Raw genomic sequence first — 22,924 nt, 5'->3', positions numbered from 1 at the left:
GATTTGTTGAAGAATCAGCAAATCTGCTTAGAGAAGAAGCAGATGTAAAGTGTCAGTTCATCTCTCTGTGATTCCTCGATATCTGGAATCCTGATTCCTCAAGTTCTGTGAAACTCATCAGTTCCTTTATGTCTCTCTCTCTCTTTTTTCCCATTTTTTCCAGGTTTTCTTATGGTTCTTGCTTAGACTATTTGTCTGGTGCAAGCAATTCTATTATGGTCAGAAGTGTTATAGTAATCATTTAAATATATATATATATATATCAGCCCTCTGTTCAAAACATTCACATCACACTTAAAGTCAAGTTATTACCAAAGCATGAGTTCCCTATATGATCTTAACTGCTCAGATCTAATATTCTAGAATTCATCTCCACTTCACTCTTCATTGAGTTTCAACTATTTTGACCTTTTGCTACTATTTTTGATATTCTAAGATTAGCATATGCTACTTGTACTTCCTGGAATATTCTTGCCCAAATATTAGGATTGCTCTTTCCTTCTCTATATTTAGTTCTCTACTCTAAAGCCATTTTATCCAAAGTGTTCTGCATCAGTCCATGTCCTCCTGATTCTGTTTTTTCTTTTTTTGCCATGATAACCCTTCCCCATCGTAATAATACATATTTGTATTTATTTGGGGTTTGTCTTTTTCTCTCTCCAGTAGATTATGTATTCCATGAAAACAGGGACCTTGTCTGCTTTGATCACTGCTCAGTATCCAGCATTTGCTGTGTTCCTGATAGTATATACAGGTATTTAATTAGTATTTGTGTATTATGTCAGTTCATGCTTATATCCTGTTTTGCTTATCCAGAAAATTTTACTTTCTCTCTGGGTATGTAAGAATAGATCAATGAGGAAATCCTACAATCTTTATTAAAAATAGGGAAAGGAAACAAACACAAAACCTCCAAGAACAAAAACAACAATCCCAAAACTAATAAACAGGCAAACAATCTTTACCTAAGATATGATAGAAATTCTGGTCTATAGATACTTCAATTAAATTTTGAGTTCCTGAAAAAAATAGTGTCAGGACGTCCTAGATTCTACCAGTTATATATGTTGTAGTTTGAATTTTGTAGGAAAAAGTACATTTAAGTGAAATCATACACTATTTTTCTTTCTCTGACTTATTTCACTTAGCATGATCCCTCTAGGTACATCCATGTTATCATAAATGGCAAGGTTTCATTCTTTATAATGGCTGAATAATGTTCAATTGGATACATATATCATATCTTCTTTATCCATTTGTCTATTGATGGGCATTTAGGTTGCATCCATATCTTGGCTATTGTAAATAATGCTACAGTGGACATAAGGATGCATATATTTTTTAATCTAAAAATGAATAAACATAGCTAAAAAGAAACTGAGTCATGGATACAAATAATAGAACAGATCACTGTTAGAGGGAAAGAAGATAGGGAGAAGAGAAAATGAATGAGGGAGATTAAGAGGTACAAACTTTCAGTTACAAAATAAATCAGTTAGAGCTATGAAATATACAGTGTGGAGAATATAGTCGATAATGACATAATGTTTTTTATAGTGACAAATGCCAACTGGTGACTTACTTTGGTGATCATTTTGAAACAGATAGCAATCCTTGGTGGCTCAGCAGTAAAGAATCTATCTGCAATGCAAGAGATGCAATTTGATTGCTGAATCAGGAAGATCTCCTGGAGATCAGGAGAAGAAAATGGCCACTCACCTCAGTATTCTTTCCTGGGAAATCCCATGAATAGAGGAGCCTGGTGGGTTACAGTCCATGGTGACACAAGAGTTGGATGCAATTTAGTGACTAAACCACCCTGTTATGTAATGCCCTGTTATGTTATAGGCCAGTTATACTTGAAAAACAAACAAATAAATTCATGAGAAAAGATGACTCATGGGGAGGGTGGGAAGAGGGGAAATTGGATGAAAGCAGTCAGGAGATACACACATCCAATTATGAGATACATAAATACTAGGGGTGTAATGTACAGCATAATAAATATAATTAATATTGCTGTGCATTATAGATGAAAGTTGCTAAGAGAGTAAATCCTAAGAATTTTCATCATAAAAAACCTTTTTTTCCTATTTCTTTAATGTTGTATCCTTAGAAGATGGTGGATGTTCACTAAATTAATTGTGATGATTGCATGATATGTGTAACTCAAAGCATTATGTGCATGTATGCTGTCACCTCAGTCATATCCCACTCTTTGAGACCTTATGGACTATAGCCACCAGGCTCCTTTGTTCATGGGATTCTCCAAGGAAGAATACTGGAATGGGTTGCCTCTTCCAGGGGATCGTCTCAACCCAGGGATTGAACCCACATCTCTTACATGTCCTGCGTCGGCAGGCGGGTTCTTTACCACTAGCACTACCTGGGAAACACAAATCATTGTACTACAACTTAAACTTTTACAATGTTGTATGTCAATTATATCTCAATAAAACTGAAATAGAAAGACATTTAAAAGTTATAAGATTTGAGGCGTGAAATGCAACTCTACAGAAAATAGATACTATTGTATATAGTTATAGAAAAAATAGTTAGAATTATTTGTAAAACTGAAGACATCTTTAGGTAATGTTCAGAATGAATTTTCTCAGCATAGACATTAAAAGCCAAGAGTTAATAGATGGTGCATATGCACAAAGACTGAATACAGAATACTCTCTTAAGTTCAAGAAAGAGAATGGTGAAATCATTTTACTAGAGGAGGGGTAGAGGGAATTTCCATGGAAAAAATATTATTAGGATGATGTATAGGCATGTATTATAGGCTGAATTGTGTCCCTCTAAAATTCACATAATGAATTCTTAACCCGCAATATGTGATTCAGCATGTGACTGAACTGGGAGACAGACTCTTTAAAGTGATAATTAAAGTTAAAGGAGGTCATTAGAGAGGGCCCTAAAGCAATATGACTGGTGTCCTTTTAAGGTGAAGAGATTAGGATACAATACAGGAACAGAGGGAAGATCACATGAAACATGGGGAGAAGATGGACATGTACATGCCAAGGAGGGAGGCCTTCGGGAGAAATCAACCCTACTGACACCTTGATCTTGAACTTTCAGCCTCCAGAGGGAGAGGAAATAAATTTCTGCTGTTTTTAAGTCACGCAGTCTAGGGTACTCTGTTTTTCAGCCTTAGCAAGGTAGCGTATCATGTTTTCAGGGTATGAGGAAAACCTAGAAGAAGAAAGATGAAAAAAGCAGTGTAGAAATGGAGGCAATTTTTGTAGCAAAGACAGAAAAGAAGTAGAGGACTGTTTCTCATGGTAGATTCAGTTCAGTTCAGTTCAGTCGCTCAGTCGTGTCTGACTCTGCGATCCCTTGAATTGCAGCACGCCAGGCCTCCCTGTCCATCACCAACTCCCAGAGTTCACTCAGACTCACATCCATCAAGTCGGTGATGCCATCCAGCCATCTCATCTTCTGTCGTCCCCTTGTCTTCCTGCCCCTAGTCCCTCCCAGCATCAGAGTCTTTTCCAATGAGTCAACTCTTCACATGAGGTGGCCAAAGTACTGGAGTTTCAGCTTTAGTATCATTCTTTCCAAAGAACACCCAGGACTGATCTCCTTTAGAATGGACTGGTTGGATCTCCTTGCAGTCCAAGGGACTCTCAAGAGTCTTCTCCAACACCACAGTTCAAAAGCATCAATTCTTTGGCACTCAGTTTAGTGAGGTATTAATAGAAACTGGAGAACTTGTTTATTCATTCTTATCGTGATGATTCTTTTAGCAAAGGTAGTTAACATCCATGTCAATACACAGACTAAACTTCAGTTGTGTGTCTCAGGTTTATTTCCAAGACTTAACAACTTACTCAAGGAGTTTGGACTCTAAACTTTCTGACACGTATATGGATGTATCCACAGGGGAATTTCTTTTGTCACTGAAGACCCCTCGGTTACTTCCAACTCAAGTACATTATTATTACATATGTATCTTTAAGTAGGAAATATGATCAATGATACTGAACTGACATTTCTAACAGTTATATATATTTGCAGAAGAAGATTTTTACAAATCTAAAGTTAACAATATGAGTGTGAAGTAATAAGACAGCAGAAGGAAAAACAGAAAGTGGATAATTGAAATAAATTCAGTAAATGTTAGCAGTTCCTAAACTGACACCACTATAACAACAAACAAACAGATTTCTAGGTGTTACCAGATTTTAGAAGACAGTCAGAAAATAATAGCCAAATAGAAGCAAAGAATATGAAATATTTAGAAAGAAAATGCTATAGCTTTGTGTTTTCTTAAAAGAAGGTAAAAAAAAATCTGAAAATCTGAGTATTTGGGTCAACCTGGACCATTTTTGCATGGGTTAGTACTGTTTGGACCAGAACCCTCAGTCTTAGCCATGGGTTAAATGTCATCTGCATCAACTGAGTTTAAATCTGGACATCATCATTACACACAGGTGCAGATTCATTAGATGTCTAGTTGTAAGTCATACCATAATATTCCTTTTGTCATATGGATTATTCAGGAATATTTGATTATGACTTCAGAGCTCTTAAAATCCCTATCTTATTATAAATTGTACATTCCAAAATTAAGATGTTTTCTCCCCTTAATATTTACTTTCCACACTGCTGATTTATATTTACTGACCTATTAAACTAGGCAGATGTGCCATTGGTTTTTGAATAATTACTTTTGTAGGAAAAACTTCATTGTTTACAGAAATGTTTGAAAAATACTGTCTTTCTAATTACTAGCAATTTGTATCAGCTAGGAATTCCAAGTTCAAAGTTGCCTACCATTCACTTCTGTTTTGTTTCTGCGTCTTATAGAATTTTGACTTCTCTGTCTTTTGCAGATGATGATATTTAGATTTCAGAATACACAAGAGGGTTTTGTAATTCTCTGCAGGTAGGAAATCTCTAGCCACTGATGTTTGTGTCATTTTGCAAGACTCTGAGGTACAGCAATGCTATAGTCTACCAATAGATTACAAAGACTTCAGATTAAAGTGACTTCAGATTCTGATGAAGGCGAGGTTAATACTTTGAATCTGCTTATGTTAGAGATAGCCTGTAGTTTAACATAAATATTACATTTTGAAAATGAACAAAAACACTTAGTTGATTGTAGTAGCACTTGGAATGGTGGATTCATGTATATATATGTAATATTGAATTAAAGAAAAGACCCTAATCATCTGAGTATAAACATTGAAAATGGTGCAAAATGAAGAAAGCAGGGGTGGGGGTGCATAAAACAGACACTTGAGAAATTTTTCAAGCATGATTCTTTGTCTTCTTGAACTCCGATTTAAACGTTGCTTAGCAACAGTGGCAGTAACAGCTGGGACACCCTTGATCTTGTTGTGTAAACTATTAAAAATAGGTGATGGAAAGTGGCACCATGGAAACAATGACTCTACTGAAGCAGGTGTCTGTAATGCTGCTTTTCAATTTAATGTTGGAGGTGTAAATTACAAAAGAAAAAAGAAACTGATCTTTAATTCTCTTGGACTTTAACAGATCTATTTCTTGATTTTGTATTGTTCTTGCAATTTCCCAAGAACATTGGTTCAGTAAATTGTTGATATTTTAGTTGATTACTTGATATTGTATTTATATTTCTAAAATCATTTCAAAATAGATGAATACAATTCTAAAGTCTTTTAGAAAACATTCCATTTTCTAAATGACTGAGTTTTCATGGAATCTAGATTCTAAGTATCCATTTAACATGAATCAATAAAATGTGCTATATAATTGTTATTGTGCATGGATCTTTCAGATTTCTCATTTATTAATGTTATTTTTCAAAGGCTGATTATCTCATTGTTGTTTATTTTAGGTTGATAGGAATCACTCTTGAATAATTCTTGGATCTTGTTTAAATATTTTAAATAATAATATACACATACTCCTGTTATCTATTTCTCATGGACTTAGTCCCTTATATTAATAAAGACAACAATAAACAATGCCTCAGTTCTTCCTTTCAGACAGCTTTGTAGGATGCCATACTTGATGACCTAGGCTGTCAGTATAAACCTTGATGTTGGTCAGAGTGGAGAGGGCACTGTTCCAGCAATGTCACCTAAATCAAGCTTTTCTTGTCTTTCTAGTCAACTTGTTTTTCCAGATATTCAATTGATGTACCCTTAAAAAAGGAATAAATGTTGAGATTATGTTTTAGAGAATTTAAATAAAACATTTAATGATTGCAAGATCATTTTATTCTTATTTCACAGATAGGAAACTGAATGCCTGAAAGGTATTCATTTTAACAAAGGACAGACTGAAATTTATAAGGTAATATATCTAATTAGTGATTAAAACTGAGATTTGAACCAGTGCTCTTTCCAGTGTATTAGGGTGCTAAATTTAGCCTCTTATACTACAGATTTTAGAACCTTGGGAAGATTTGATAGTTATTGAATAATATGTAAGTGAGAATACATTTCATGGAAACTTTTACTCATTTTAGTGTGAACTCATGCATCAAATCTTTATCTTCATAAAACTCATGAAAACAAATATGCATAAATAATATTAAGAAAAGCATATCGTGTTCAAACACAAGAGAACCCATTGGAACTAAATTGAGGAGAAACACAAAGCAGTGAGTGATGCTGCTTTCTCGTCTTCTGATTCCTAAGTTTGGAAGCAGGTAGAGTGGTAGGAAGTTTGGATTCAGCAGAACAATGGCAAAAAATAATTCTTCTATTTTAGATAGGTGTTTGGAGCCATGCTTAGTGTTTGAAATCAGATTATACAGTGAGACTCTTTTCACCAAAAAGAAATTAAAACTCATTGCCTATGAGTATGGTCTATATAATCCCCATAAAAATCCATTAAAAATGGAGTAGAACTGATCATTTCAACAAAGTTTCTATGTGAACTATTACTGTTGAACATTCATAAAATTAAAACAAATTAGGAAGTGAAGTATAGTGTGTGCAAATACATTTCAGTGATAAAACACAAGAATAGGGAGATAAATATATTTCAAATCTTGTATAAAGAAAATGATGAAACATTATTGAAGACCTTTAAAAGGTCATAAATAAAAAGAAAATATGATTTTATATAAAGTCAGAATCAGTATTAGAAGTATAGCTATTCTAAAAATAGCTATAAATTAAATAGAATTCCAGTTAGCCTCTCAATAGGATTTTTCCTGGAAAAAGCTGACATTCCTAAATCATACAGAAGTGTGAATGATCACTAGCTGCCAAGATGATTTTGTAGAAAGGACATGGTATGTATAATGACCCTGCTTTAACCTGTATCAAGGGAATTCTGGTTTGACTTTTTATCAAAAGAAGTGCAAACTATCAGAAAAGTTATTTGATGAACATAATTCTAAAATTATTGAAAAATATCACTGAACCCTTAATTATATTTTAAGCTGTTCATTGAAGTTGTCAGGGGAGTTAAATTTAGATAGTAAGACAGATTGCTGCTTATTCCTATCATATTGTAAAAGAAAAATTCAACTATTTTTTAGATACTAATTTTAAACTCATTTTGAAGAAACAATAATATAATAATGATAATACATTCCTCTGAACTGTTTTGAAAAATATTGGAATATTATCCTGCCCCAGTTGCGCAGGTGTTTCAGAAGAATCACTTTTGTTCTGTGTTACTATTTTCAAAGGTAACAATCCTGTTAGTTTATGTAAATTTAAAGGGCATTTGCAACTTCTGATTTTCTATTTCTCACATAGGCAGAATCTCTATTTTTTTAAGTTACCTAAGGAAATCTGGCTCAAATCCTTTCTTTCTTATTCTTTTTGACTGAAGTGTAGTTGATTTACAGTACTTTGTTAATTTCAGGTATACAGCAAAATGATTCTGTTTATCTCTATATATACATATATATTATATATATATTCTTTTAAGTTGCTTTTCAGTTATGGGTTATTATTGAAAGATATTGAATATAGTGCAGTGTACTAAGCAGCAAATCCTTATAGTTTACCTATTTTATATATGATGATGTGTATCTGTTAATCTCATACTCCTAATTTATTACCCCTCTCCTCTTTGTACCCATAAGTTTGTTTTCTATGTCTGTGAATCTGTTTCTACAGTTTATTTTATTTTTAATATAAATTTATTTATTTTAATTAGAGGCTAATCACTTTACAATATTGTAGTGGTTTTGCCATACATTGACATGAGTCTGCCATGGGTGTACATGTGTTCCCCATCCTGAACCCCCCTCCCACCTCCCTCCCTATCCCATCCCTCTGGGTCATCCCAGTGCAACAGCCCCAAGCACCCTGTCTCATGCATCAAACCTGGACTGGCGATTCGTTTCACATATGATAATATACATGTTTCAATGCCATTTTCACAAATCATTCCACCCTTGACCTCTCCCGCAGAGTCCAAAAGACTGTTCTATACATCTGTGTCTCCTTCACTGTCTCACATATAGGGTTATCGTTACCATCTTTCTAAATTCCATATATATGCATTGCTGCTGCTGCTGCTGCTGCTAAGTCACTTCAGTCATGTCCAACTCTGTGCAATCCCATAGATGCAAGCCAACCGGGCTCCCCCATCCTTGGGATTCTCCAGGCAAGAGTACTGGAGTGGGTTGCCATTTACTTCTCCAATGCATAAAAGTGAAAAGTGAAACTGAAGTCGCTCAGCTGTGTCCAAATCTTAGCGACCCAATGGATTGCAGCCTCCCAGGCTCCACAGCCCATAGGATTTTCCAGGGAAGAGTATTGGAGTGGGGTGCCATTGTCTTCTTCATATAATCATTAGAATACTATATTGATGTTTTTCTTTCTGGCTTACTTCACTCTGTATAATAGGCTCCAGTTTCATCCACCTCATTAGAATTGATTCAAATGTATTTTTTAATGGCTGAGTAATATTCCATTGTGTATATGTACCACAGCTTTCTTATCCATTCATCTGCTGATGGACATCTAGGTTGCTTTCATGTCTTGGCAATTGTAAACAGTGCTGCAATGAGCATTGGGGTACACGTGTCTCTTTCAATTCTGGTTTCCTTGGTGTGTATGGCCAGCAATGGGATTGCTGGGTCATATGGCAGTTCTGTTTCCAGATTTTTAAGGAATATCCACACTGTTCTCCATAGTGGCTGAACTAGTTTGCATTCCCACTGACAGTGTAAGAGTGTTCCGTTTTCTTCACACCCTCTCCAGCATTTGTTGCTTATAGACTTTTGGATAGCAGCCATTCTGACTGGCGTGAAATGGTACCTCATTGTGGGTTTTTTTGGTTTGTTTGTTGTTGTTGTTGTTGTTTTTTTTTGCATTTCTCTGATAATGAGTGATGCTGAACATCTTTTCATGTGTCTGTTAACCATTTGTATGGCTTCTTTGGAGAAATGTCTGTTTAGTTCTTTAGCCAATTTTTGATTGGGTCATGTATTTTTGTGGAATTGAGCTGCAGGAGTTGCTTGTATATTTTTGAGATTAATTCTTTGTCAGTTGCTTCGTTTGCTAATATTTTCTCCCATTCTGAAGGCTGTCTTTTCATCTTGATTATAGTTTCCTTCATTTTGCAAAAGCTTTTAAGTTTAATTAGGTCACAGTTGTTTATTTTTGCTTTTATTTCCAATATTCTGGGAGGTGGGTCATAGAGGATCCTATTGTGATTTATGTTGGAGAGTGTTTTGCCTATGTTTTCCTCTAGGAGTTTTATAGTTTCTGGTCTTACATTTGGATCTTAAATCCATTTTGAGTTTGTTATTGTGTATGGTGTTAGAAAGCATTCTAGTTTAATTTTTTTGCAAGTGGTTGACCAGTTTTCCCAGCACCACTTGTTAAAGAGATTGTCTTTTCTCCATTGTATATTCTTGTCTTCTTTGTCAAAGATAAGGTGTCCATCCATAGGTGCGAGGATTTATCTCTGGGATTTCTATTTTGGCCTTTGATCTATATTTCTGTCTTTGTGCTAGTACCATACTGACTTGATGATTGTGACTTTGTTGTAGAGCCTGAAGTCAGGCAGGTTATTTCCTCCAGTTCCAACTTCTTTCTCAAGATTGCTTTGTCTATTTGAGGTTTTTGGTATTTCCATGCAAATTGTGAAATTATTTGTTCTAGTTCTGTGAAAAATACCATTGGTAGCTTGATAAGGAATACATTGAATCTATAGATTGTTTTGGGTAGTATACTCATTATCACTATATTGTTTTTTCCAATCCATGAACATGATATATTTCTCCATATATTTGTGTCTTCTTTGATTTCTTTCACCAGTGTTTTATAGTTTTCTATATATAGGTCTTTAGTTTCTTTAGTTCAGTTCAGTTCAGTCGCTCAGTCATGTCCGACTCTTTGCGACCCCATGAATCGCAGCACGCCAGGCCTCCCTGTCCATCACCAACTCCCTGAGTTCCCTCAGACTCATGTCCATCGAGTCAGTGATGTCATCCAGCCATCTCATCCTCTGTCGTCCCCTTCTCCTCCTGCCCCCAATCCCTCCCAGCATCAAAGTGTTTTCCAATGAGTCAACCCTTCGCATGAGGTGGCCAAAGTACTGGAGTTGCAGCTTTAGCATCATTCCTTCCAAAGAACACCCAGGGCTGATCCCCTTTAGAATGGACTGATTGGATCTCCTTGCAGTCCAACGGACTCTCAAAAGTCTTCTCCAACACCACAGTTTAAAAGCATAAATTCTTCAGCGCTCAGGTGTCTTCACAGTCCAACTCTCACATCCATACATGACTACTGGAAAACCATAGCCTTGACTAGACGGACCTTAGTCGGCAAAGTAATGTCTCTGCTTTTGAATATGCTATCTAGGTTGATCATAACTTTTCTTCCAAGGAGTAAGCATCTTTTAATTTTATGGCTGCAGTCACCATATGCAGTGATATTGAAGCACCCCAAAATAACATCTGACACTGTTTCCCCATCTATTTGCCATGAAGTGATGGGACCAGATGCCATGATCTTCGTTTTCTGAATGTTGAGCTTTAACCCAACTTTTTCACTCTCCTCTTTCACTTTCATCAAGAGGCTTTTTAGTTCCTCTTCACTTTCTGCCATAAGGGTGGTGTCATTTGCATATCTTCGGTTATTGATATTTCTCCCGACAATCTTGATTCCAGCTTGTGCTTCTTCCAGCCCAGCGTTTCTCATGATGTACTCTGCATAGAAGTTAAATAAGCAGGGTGACAAAATACAGCCTTGACGTACTCCTTTTCATATTTGAAACTGGTCTGTTGTTCCCTGTCCAGTTCTAGCTGTTGCTTCCTGGCCTGTATACTGATTTCTCAAGAGGCAAGTCAGGTGGTCTGGTATTCCCATCTCTTTAAGAATTTTCCACGGTTTATTGTGATCCACACAGTCAAAGGCTTTGGCATAGTCAATAAAGCAGAAGTAGGTGTTTTTCTGGAACTCTCTTGCTTTTTCCATGACCAGAGGATGTTGGCATTTTGATCTCTGGTTCCTCTGCCTTTTCTAAAACCAGCTTGAACATCTGGAAATTCATGGTTCATGTATTGCTAAAGCCTGGGTTGGAGAATTTTGAGCATTTGTTTACTAGCATGTGAGATGAGTGCAATTGTGCGGTAGTTTGAGCATTCTTTGGGATTGTCTTTCTTTGGAATTGGAATGAAAACTGACTTTTCCAGTCCTGTGGCCACTGCTGAGTTTTCCAAATTTGTTGGCATGTTGAGTGCAGCACTTTCACAGCATCATCTTTCAGGATTTGAAATAGCTCAACTGGAATTCCCTCACCTCCACTAGCTTTGTTCATAGTGATGCTTTCTAAGGTCCACTTGACTTCACATTCCAGGATGTCTGGTTCTAGATGAGTGATCACACCATCGTGATTATCTGGGTCATGAAGATCTTTTTTGTACAGTTTTTCTGTGTATTCTTGCTACCTTTTCTTAATATCTTCTGCTTCTGTTAGGTCCATACCATTTCTGTCCTGTATCAAGCCCATCTTTGCATGAAATATTCCCTTGGTATCTCTAATTTTCTTGAAGAGATCTCTAGTCTTTCCCATTCTGTTGTTTTCCTCTATTTCTTTGCATTGATCGCTGAGGAAGGCTTTCTTATCTCTTCTTGCTATTCTTTGGAACTCTGCATTCAGATGCTTATATCTTTCCTTTTCTCCTTTGCTTTTCACCTCTTTTCTTTTCACATCTATTTGTAAGGCCTCCCCAGACAGCCATTTTGCTTTTTTGCATTTCTTTTCCATGGGGATGGTCTTGATCCCTGTCTCCTGTACAATGTCACGAACTTTATTCCATAGTTCATCAGGCACTCTATCTATCAGATCTTGTCCCTTAAATCTATTTCTCCCTTCCACTGTGTAATCATAAGGGATTTGATTTAGGTCATATCTGAATGGTCTAGTGGTTTTCCCTACTTTCTTCAATTTAAGTCTGAATTTGACAATACGGAGTTCATGATCTGAGCCACAGTCAGCTCCTGGTCTTGTTTGTGTTGACTGTATAGAGCTTCTCCATCTTTGGCTGCAAAGAATATAATCAGTCTGATTTCGGTGTTGACCATCTAGTGATGTCCATGTGTAGAGTCTTCTCTTGTGTTGTTGGAAAAGGGTGTTTGCTATGACCAGTGCATTCTCTTGGCAAAACTCTATTAGTCTTTGTCGTGCTTCATTCCGCATTCCAAGGCCAAATTTGCCTGTTACTCCAGGTGTTTCTTAACTTCCTACTTTTGCATTCCAGTCCCTTATTATGAAAAGGACATCTTTTTTGGCTGTTAGATATATTCCTAAGTATTTTATTCTTTTCATTGCAGTGGTGATTGAATTGTTTCCTTAATTTCTCATTCTGTTTTCTCATTGTTAGTGTATAGGAATGCAAGGGATTTCTCTGTGTTAATTTTATATCCCGCAACTTTAAATAACTTTGTTTCTTTTTTTTTATACATTCCAGATATAAGTGCTAGCATATATTTGTCTTTTGCTCTGTGGTTTACTTCACTCAGTATGATAATCTCTGAGGAAAGTGAAAGTTTTAGTCACTCAGTATCTGACCTTGTGACCCCATGGACTATAGCATACCAGACTTCTCTACCCATGAAATTCTCTAGGAAAAAATACTGGATCAGGTAGCCATTCCCGTCTCTGGGTATCTTCCCTACCCAGGGATTGAACCCAGGTCTCCCACATTGCAATCAGATTCTTTTCACTCTGAGTCACCTGAGGAGGCCATAATAATCTCTAAGTCCATTTGTACTGCTGCAAATGGAAATATTTCATTCTTTTATTATGGCCAAGTAATAGTGTATTGTATATACATACCACATCTTTAACCATTCATCTGTTAATGGACACTTTGGTTGCTTCCATGTCCTGACTATCACAAATATTAATGCTGTGAACATTAGGGTGCATGTATCTTTCCAAATTGGGGCTTCCCTGATAGCTCAGTTGGTAAAGAATCTACCAGCAATGCAGGAGACCTCAATTCCTGGGTTGGGAAGATCCGCTGGAGAAGGGATAGGCTGCCCACTCCAGTATTCTTGGGCTTCCCTTGTGGCTCAGCTGGTAAAGAGTCCACCTGCAATGTGGGAGACACAGGTCTCCCACATTGCAGGTGGACTCTTTCTGGACTCATTCTGGCCTGAAATAGTCTATGGGGTCAAAAAGAATCGGACTCCACATAAAAACTCTCAGAGCTAATAAATGAACTCAGCAAGGTGGCAAGGTATGAGTTTAATATAAAGAAGTATATTGCATTTCTTTATAGTAACAGTGAAATAACAGAAAATGTTTTTAAAGAAAAATCCATTTTAAAAGCACATAACAATAACCAGGAATAAATCCTAGCCAAGGAGTGGAAGACCTATATGCTGTGAGGAAAAAAACATTGATAAAGAAAATTGAAGATGATTCAAAGAAATGGAAACATGTCCCATCCTCTTGTTTTGGAAGAATTAATTTGATTAAAATGGCCATACTACCCAAAGCAAACTGGAGATTTAACCCAATCCCTATCAAATTATTTATGCCATTTTTTCATAGAACTAGAACAATCCTACAATTTATATGGACCCACAAGTGACTTCAAATTGCCAAAGAAATTCTGAAGAAAAAGAACAAAGCTGGAGACAATACCACAAAGCTACAGTAATCAAAACAGCTTAGTATTGGCACAAAAAGCAGACACACAGATCAATGGAACAGAATAGAGAGCCCTAAAATAAACCTGCACACCTAAGATTATTTAATTTTTGATAGATGAGGCAAGAATATACAGTGGAGAAAAGACAGTATCTTCAGCAAATGGTATTTGTACAACTGGACAACTTCATGCAAGTCAATGAAGTTATAACATTTCCTCACACTGTACACACACACAAAAAAAAGTCAAAATGACGCCATAAAACTCCTGAAAGAGAACATAGGCAAAACATTCTCTGACATAAATCATAGCAATGTTTTTACTTAGGTTAGTCTCCCAAAGCAAAAGAAATAAAATAAAAAATAAACAAATGAGATCTAATCAAACTTAAAAACTTTTTCACAGAAAGGAAACAATAAACAAAAGAAAAAGCCAACCAAATGCTGGGAGAAAATATTTACAGGTGATGTGACTGACAAGTCATTAATTTCCAAAATATCCAAGCAGCTTATATAGCTCAATATATAAAAAAAAAAGCCCAATTAAAAATTGACAGAACATCTAAATTGACATTTCTTCAGAGAAGACATACAGATGTCTAAGAGGCATTTGAAAGGATACTTAAAATAGCTAATTATTAGAGAAATGCAAATCAAAACTACAATGAAATATGACTTCACACCAGTCAGAATGGCTATCATTAAAACGTCTACAAATAATAAATGTTCAACAGGGTGTAAAAAAAAGGGAACCCTCCTATACTGTTGGGGGAATATAATTGGTATAACTGCTATGGAAAACAGTAAGGAGGTTTCTTAAAAAACTAAAAGTAGAGCTAACATTTGATATGGCAATCCCACTCCTGGGCATATATCCAGAAAAGATAAAAATTTGAATCTGAATCCTTTCTGATTAACCCATTATGAGTCTATGATCCATTTGATATTTTTAATATATTAATGAGGGGTTTATTACCAAACTAGTTATTTAATTAATCTCAGCTAAATTTCTCTTTAGAAAGAGTCATCTCCTTGGGACTATGTTCCAATATGCAAAATACATAATGATAAGCAAAAAGTAAAGGAAAAAATTGTGCCTTTCAGTGTTACAAACATGTTTTAAAAATATCAGTGACTCCTCTGATTGTTCATACACTTGAGGTGGACTTTTTATTAGGTTTTAACTACTATCACATTTGATGTTGGGAAAGATTGAGGTCAGGAAGAGAATGGGGCAACAGAGGATGAGATGGTTGAGTGGCATCATCGACTCAATGGATATAGGTTTGAGCAGACTCCAGGAGATAGTGAAGAACAGGGAAGCCTGGCATGGGATAGTACTTGGGGTCACATGGAGTTGGACACAACTGAGCATGAACAACAACAACAACTATCAAATTGCCTAGTTATATTCTTGAGCAAAAATTCAGAATTTTCTAGGGACTATTTTAATTGTTCCTGATAAAGTAGTGACTTTGTTTACAATTGACATAGGAATCTACTTTTGTGGGTGAGTCATTGTTAACTGAGTTTGGGAGCCAGGTTAGTTTGTTTCATATCCTAGACCAACCACTTATTAGCTGTATAACATTGAGCACATTTTTATTCTTCAAATTTCTCATTGGCAACTGCTTTACATAGTTCTCATGAGGGTTAAATGAATTAGTACATATAAACCTCCTAGAAGGAGTGTTTGACACAGCCAGCACTAGCTGGGTGTCAGCTGTGATGATCTGGTTGACTGAGTTGATGACCTACTCAAGCTCTAGGCATTCCCTTCAAAAGCACTTGAGATTTTTAGGATAAATATATGAAGTTTAATGAAATGAAATCAGAACCCTGTGGTCTAAATGCCAAATATTTATTTCATTGAAAGAGAGGGCTAATCTAGGTCTAAAATAGAAGAATAAATTTTAATCATGCCAAAGAAACCATTTTAAATTTAGCTTTTCTCTTTTAATTTGTCTAAAAATCCGTTGTTAATTTTTACCAATTCTTTATCACCATAAAATTCTAAACAGGTCAGAAAGACAAATAGACACACACATATATGAGTGTATGTTTACAATTGTGTATGCTTACATTCATGTATCTATATTTATACCAGGTTAATGATTAATATAATCTCTATTCATTTCCAAGGCAAACCATTCAATATCACAGTATTCCAAGTCTATGCCCCAACCAGTAACACTGAAGAAGCTGAAGTTGAATGGTTCTATGCAGACTTATAAGACCTTTTAGAACTAACACCCCAAAAGATGTCCTTTTCATTATAGGGGACTAGAACACAAAAGTAGGAAGTCAAGAAACACCTGGGGTAACAGGAAAATTTGGCCTTGGAATACGGAATGAAGCAGGACAAAGCCTAATAGAGTTTTGCCAAGAGAATACACTGGTCATAGTAAACACCCCCTTCCAACAACACAAGAGAAGACTCTACACATGGACATCACGAGATGGGCAACACTGAAATCAGACTGATTATATTCTTTGCAGCCAAAGATGGAGAAGCTCTATACAGTCAGCAAAAACAAAGACCAGGAGCTGACTGTGGCTGAGATCATGAACGCCTTATTGCCAAATTCAGACTTAAACTGAAGAAAGTAGGGAAAACCACTAGACCATTCAGGTCTGACCTAAATCAAGAGTGGAGACATTACTTTGCCAACAAAAGTCCATCTAGTCAAGGCTATGGTTTTTCCATGGTCATGTATGGATGTGAGAGTTGGACTGTGAAGAAAGCTGAGTGCTGAAGAACTGATGCTTTTGAACCATGGTGTTGGAGAAGACTCTTGAGAGTGCCTTGGACTGCAAGGAGATCCAACCAGTCCATTCTGAAGGAGATCATCCCTGGGTGTTCTTTGGAAGGAATGATGCTAAAGTCCAGTACTTTGGCCACCTGATGCAAAGAGTTGACTCATTGGAAAAGACTCTGATTCTGGGAGGGATTGGGGGCAGGAGGAAAAGAGGATGACAGAAGATGAGATGGCTGGATGGCATCACTGACTCGATGCACGTGGGTCTGAGTGAACTCTGGGAGTTGGTGATGGACAGGGAGGCCTGGCGTGATGCTATTCACAGGGTCGCAAAGAGTCGGACATGACTGAGCGACTGAACTGAACTGAATTGAACTGAAATCAAATTCCTTATGTTTATATAGTGGAAGTGAGAAATAGATTTAAGGGACAAGATCTGATAGAGTGCCTGATGAACTATGGACAGAGGTTTGTGACACTGTACAGGAGACAGGTATCAAGACCATTCCCATGGAAAAGAAATGCAAAAAAGCAAAATGGCTGTCTGGGGAGGCCTTACAAATAGCTGTGAAAAGAAGAGAAGTGCAAAGCAAAGGAGAAAAGGAAAGATATAAGCATCTGAATGCAGAGTTCCAAAGAATAGCAAGGAGAGATAAGAAAGCCTTCCTCAGCGATCAATGCAAAGAAATAGAGGAAAACAACAGAATAGGAATGACTAGAGATCTCTTCAAGAAAATTAGAGATACCAAGGGAACATTTCATGCAAAGATGGGCTCAATAAAGGATAGAAATGGTATGGACCTAACAGAAGCAGAAGATATTAAGAAGAGGTGGCAAGAATACACAGAAGAACTGTACAAAAAGATCTTCATGACCCAGATAATCACGATAGTGTGATCACTCACCTAGAGCCAGACATCCTGGAATGTGAAGTCAAGTGGGCTTTAGAAAGCATCACTACGAACAAAGCTAGTGGAGGTGATGGAATTCCAGTTGAGCTATTTCAAATCCTGAAAGATGATGCTGTGAAAGTGCTGTACTCAATATGCCAGCAAATTTGGAAAACTCAGCAGTGGCCACAGGACTGGAAAAGGTCAGTTTTCATTCCAATCCCACAGAAAGGCAATACCGAAGAATGCTCAAACTACCACACAATTGCACTCATCTCACATGCTAGTAAAGAAATGCTAAAAATCCTCCAAGCCAGGCTTTAGCAATACGTGAACCGTGAAATTCCAGATGTTCAAGCTGGTTTTAGAAAAGGCAGAGGAACCAGAGATCAAAATGCCAACATCCGCTGGATCATGGAAATAGGAAGAGAGTTCCAGAAAAACATCTGTTTCTGCTTTATTGACTATGCCAATGTCTTTGACTGTGTGGATCACAATAAACCGTGGAAAATTCTTAAAGAGATGGGAACACCAGACCACCAGACCTGCCTCTTGACAAATCTATATGCAGTTCAGGAAGCAACAGTTAGAACTGGACATGGAACAACAGACTGATTCCAAATAGGAAAAGCAGTATGTCAAGGCTGTGTATTATCACCTTGCTTATTTAACTTATATGCACAGTACATCATGAGAAATGCTGGGCTGGAAGAAGAACAAGCTGGAATCAAGATTTCCAGGAGAATATCAATAAGCTCAGATATTCAGATGACACCACCCTTATGGCAGAAAGTGAAGAGGAACTAAAAAGCCTCTTGATGAAAGTGAAAATGGAGAGTGAAAAAGTTGGCTTAAAGCTCAACATTCAGAAAACGAAGATCATGGCATCTAGTCATGGGAAATAGATGGGCAAACAGTGGAAACAGTGTCAAACTTTATTTTTTGAGCTCCAATATCACTGCAGTTGGTGACTGTAGCCATGAAATTAAAAGACGTTTACTCCTTGGAAGCAAAGTTATGACCAACCTAGATAGCATATTCTAAAGCAGAGACATTGCTTTACCAGCAAAGGTCCATCTAGTCAAGAATATGGTTTTTCCAGTGGTCATGTATGGATGTGAGAGTTAGACTGTGAAGAAAGCTGAGCACCGAAGAATTGATGCTTTTGAATTGTGGTGTTGGAGAAGACTCTTGAGAGTCCCTTGGACTGCAAGGAGATCCAACCAGTCCATTCTAAAGATCAGCCCTGGGTGTTCATTGGAAGGAGTGATGCTAAAGCTGAAACTCCAATATTTTGGCCACCTCATGCTAAGAGTTGACTCATTGGAAAAGACTCTAATGCTGGGAGGGATTGGGGGCAGGATGAGAAGGGGACGACAGAGGATGAGATGGCTAGATGGTATCGTTGACTCGATGGACATGAATTTGGGTGAACTCCAGGAGTTGGTGATGGACAGGGAGGCCTGGTGTGCTGCATATCAAAGAGTCGCAAAGGGTCGGACACGACTGAGTGACTGAATTGAACTGAACTGAACTGAATGATTAGTAAATACATATGCAAATTTTAAAATTAATTGTTTAATAAATTTATTTCCTTTTATTTTTAACTCTGCTGGGTTTTCATTGTTGTACCTGCTCTCCTGTTGTTGCATCGAGTGGAGGCTACTCTTCATTGCAGTGATTGGGCTTCTCATTGGAGTGGCTTCCCTTGTTGTGGAGCACAGATTCTAGGGCATGTGGGCTTCAGTAGCTGCAGAATATGGGCTCAGTAGCTGCAGTTTCCAAACTCTGGATCATAGGTTCTATAGTGGTGGCACATGTGCTGTCTTGCTGATCCTGCTCACAGAGCCAGTTGTCTCAATGTATCTCACTGTGCACACTGTTTGCTGAACCCATGGTAGGCAAGGTGTGAGCTAAGAGGTGGAAGGAAATTCGAGGAGCATAGGAACTGCAGACACATTTATTCTCTCCTGGCTGGCATGGCAGCCATAACACAGCCTCTCTCCTGGTTAATGCAGCAGCTGTAGCAGCAGTCATAACATAACAACCATTCATAACATAACCTCACATAACGTAACCATGATATTGTTCCAATGTAGCCCCAATGCAGCAGCAGCCAGAACTTTAGTGATGAAGCTCATACAGGCACACCACACAGAGTAGCCCGCAACCAAGTGAGTACCTTGTGAGGTTGCATGCACCGTGCTATAAGCGATTTCAGCTATTACATAACCATGCAAAGTCATTGTTTATAGAAGATGGTGTTAGAGGGCAAGATAGCCTGACTGGCACCATCTTGTTCATTTCCGCACATGGGCTTAGTTGCTTTGAGTCATGTAGGATCTTCCTGGTGGTGGTAGTGGTGGTGGTTTAGTCGCTAAGTCGTGTCTGACTCTTGCGATCCCATGGATAGAGGAGACTGGCAGACTACCATCCATGTGTTTCTCCAGGCAAGAATACTGGAGTTGGTTGTCATTTCCTTCTCCAGGGGATCTTTCCAACCAGGAATCTAACCCAGGTCTCCTGCATTATAGGAGGACTCTTTACCAACTGAGCTACAAGGGAAGCCCAGGGATTAAACCCATGTTTCTTGCATTGGTAGGTGGATTCTTTACCACGGAGCCACCAGGGAAACCCTATGCAAAATACTTTCTGTATTAGTATATATTTGTAAAAGTGATGCAAAAGAAACATGCCATGTGCATATCTGATTCTTTAGATAAATTTTTATTCAGAATCGCTATGACCTGAATGCTTGTAAAAAGAAAGGAAATTGAAGTCGCTTAGTCGTATCGGACTCTTTGCTACCCCATGGACTGTACCCTGCCAGACTCCTCCTTCCATGGGATTTTCCAGGCAAGATACTGGAGTGGGTTGCCATTTCCTTCTTTTTTGATCCAGGGATTGAACTTGGGTCACCTGCATTGTAGGCAGGCACTTTACCATCTGAGCCACCAGGAAAGTCCTTCAGACTTGTATTCAAACTGAATGCTTGTATTCCTCCAAAATTTATACGTTGAAATCTAGTGCTCAAAGAGATAGTATTAGGAGGTGGCACCTCGGGAGATGTTAGGTCAGTAAAGTAGAATCTTCATGAATAGAGTTAGTGCCCTTATGAAAGAGAACAGTAAAAACTCCCTTGTTGCTTTGGTCATGTGAGGTTATAGCTAGAAGAAAGTTAATTATGAACCAGGAAGCTAGTACTCACCAGACATAGAACATGACCATGTTTGCACTCTGATCTTGGATTTTTCAGCCTCCAGAGTTGTGAGGAATAAATTTCTGTTGTTATAAGCTCACCAAGTCTGTGCTTTTTTTGTCATAGGAACCCAACTGGACTGAGACAGCAACAATTTTATATTTAGAGGGACCTTGCAAAAATGGTCAAAGAGTTTCCATATCCTCTTCATCAGGTTCCCTAATATTAACTTCTGACATAATTGTGATATATTTGTTGAAACTAAGAAAGTAACCCTGAAGCTGAGGAAGACTGAAGGCAAAAGGAGAAGAATGCAACAGAGGATGAAATGATTAGATAACATCACTGACCCAATGGACATGAATTTGAGCAAATTCAGGGAGATAGTGGACAGGGAAGCCTGGCATGCTGTAGTCCATGGGGTCTCAGTGTTGGACACAACTTAGTGACTGAACATACACACAAGAAAGTAATATTGATATATTATTGTTAACTAGACTACAGATTTTATTTGAATTTTACCAGTTTTGTTTTTTTTTGTTTTTGTTTTTTTTTTTTTTACTAATGTCCTTTTCTTTTCCAAGATCCAATCCAGGAAATCACATTGCATTTAGTCATTGTTTCTCCTTTGTCTTCTTTGATCCATGACAATTTCTAAGGTTTTGTTTTGGCTTTTTTGTTTGTTTGTTTGTTTCCCCACAACTTTAGTGGTTTTGAAGAATATTGATCAGATATTCTCAGATATTCTGTGGAATGTTCCAGTTACAGATGTTATTTATCTGACTGGTGGTATCATCAGTGCTTTTTATTTTCCTTCTTATCTCTTTTAATTATTTTTATAGCTTAATAATGAACTACAATTAAAATGTATTACAGTTTTCCCTAGTGGCTAAGTGGTAAAGAATCTACCTGATACTTTAGGAAACCTGGGTTCAATACCTGGTCTGGGAAGATCCCACATGCTGTGGAGCAACTAAGCCCTTGTGCCACAACTATTTAGCCTGTGCTCTAGACTCCAAGAAAACAACTATAGAGAACCTTGCACTGCACCTACTCAAGCGCTCATGCCCTTGAGCCTGTGCTCAGCAATAAGAGAAGTCACCGCAGTGAAAAAACTGCACACCACAGCTAGAGAGTAGCCCCTGCTGGCCACAACTAGACAAAAGCCTGTACAACAACGAAGGCCTAGCACAGCCAATAAAGAAAGAACGTTTAAAGAAAAAAAAAATATTACTCTTGTAGTCACAATGTGGACTGGAATTTCACATCACATATCTCAATATCTGAGATCCTCTTTGATCCTTGGCTATTCCTATGGCATCCAGCTACATGCAAGGGTAAGCAGTACCCTCAGCACCTCAACTTGATCTTGCTTTCTTTCTCAGGGCTTCTATACTGTGCGTGGGGAGTCTGCCAAGCTTGCTTGGCTGTGCTGACACCGTGCATGGCCTAACCCACACTTAACTGATAAGGGTCAGGGTATGATGGACATAAAACTCCTGTCTTCCGTGTTTCAGGCAGAAATTTCTCAAGTGTATTCTATCTGCTCTATTCTATTCTGTTCTTTTCTATTGTATTCTAGTCTATCCCAGTGTATATTCTATGCTGTGTCTATAGTCTATAGAAAGATCAACCCCTTGTATTTCAGAGTGGTAACTAGTTCAAAAATTACTTTTGGATTGGCTTTTTTTCTATGTACCTCACTCTTTTTAGTTCTCTGACTCCAGTTCCCTTGTTATAGACCTTTTGTCTGTTTGTTTGTTTGTTTGTTTTTGTTTTCTGGGTGGTGGAGGTGGTAATACAAGCTTAGACACAGTAAAATAGAATAATGATTAAATTGCATGTGAACTCATCAGACATGAATAATATTCTTGATTAGTACTCATGTTATTTTTTTCAAACATTTACTGCATCTTTTCGTAGGCATAGAAGGATATACTGGAGCAAGGAAAAAATTATCTGCTGCTTATTAAAATGATTCCCTTAAAGACCTA

The 22,924-nt window shown here is 37.4% G+C and overlaps 1 long non-coding RNA gene across 1 annotated transcript in view; it reads left to right on the top strand.

Annotated features, from left to right (window-relative positions):
• LOC132660209 (uncharacterized) overlaps window positions 1–22,158 on the top strand; it is a 119,053-nt gene extending 96,895 nt beyond the window's left edge. Inside the window, exons 3-4 of the long non-coding RNA XR_009601534.1 lie at window positions 664–754; window positions 3,357–22,158. This is a non-coding gene — a long non-coding RNA (uncharacterized LOC132660209). The remainder of the gene's footprint in view (window positions 1–663; window positions 755–3,356) is intronic.
• Window positions 22,159–22,924: the final 766 nt, after the last annotated feature.

The sequence above is a fragment of the Ovis aries genome, chromosome 8, assembly GCF_016772045.2.
Source record: "Ovis aries strain OAR_USU_Benz2616 breed Rambouillet chromosome 8, ARS-UI_Ramb_v3.0, whole genome shotgun sequence".
NCBI lineage: Eukaryota > Metazoa > Chordata > Mammalia > Artiodactyla > Bovidae > Ovis > Ovis aries.
Note: the sequence above shows the minus strand (reverse complement) of the source record. Positions and strands in the feature narration are given on the sequence as shown.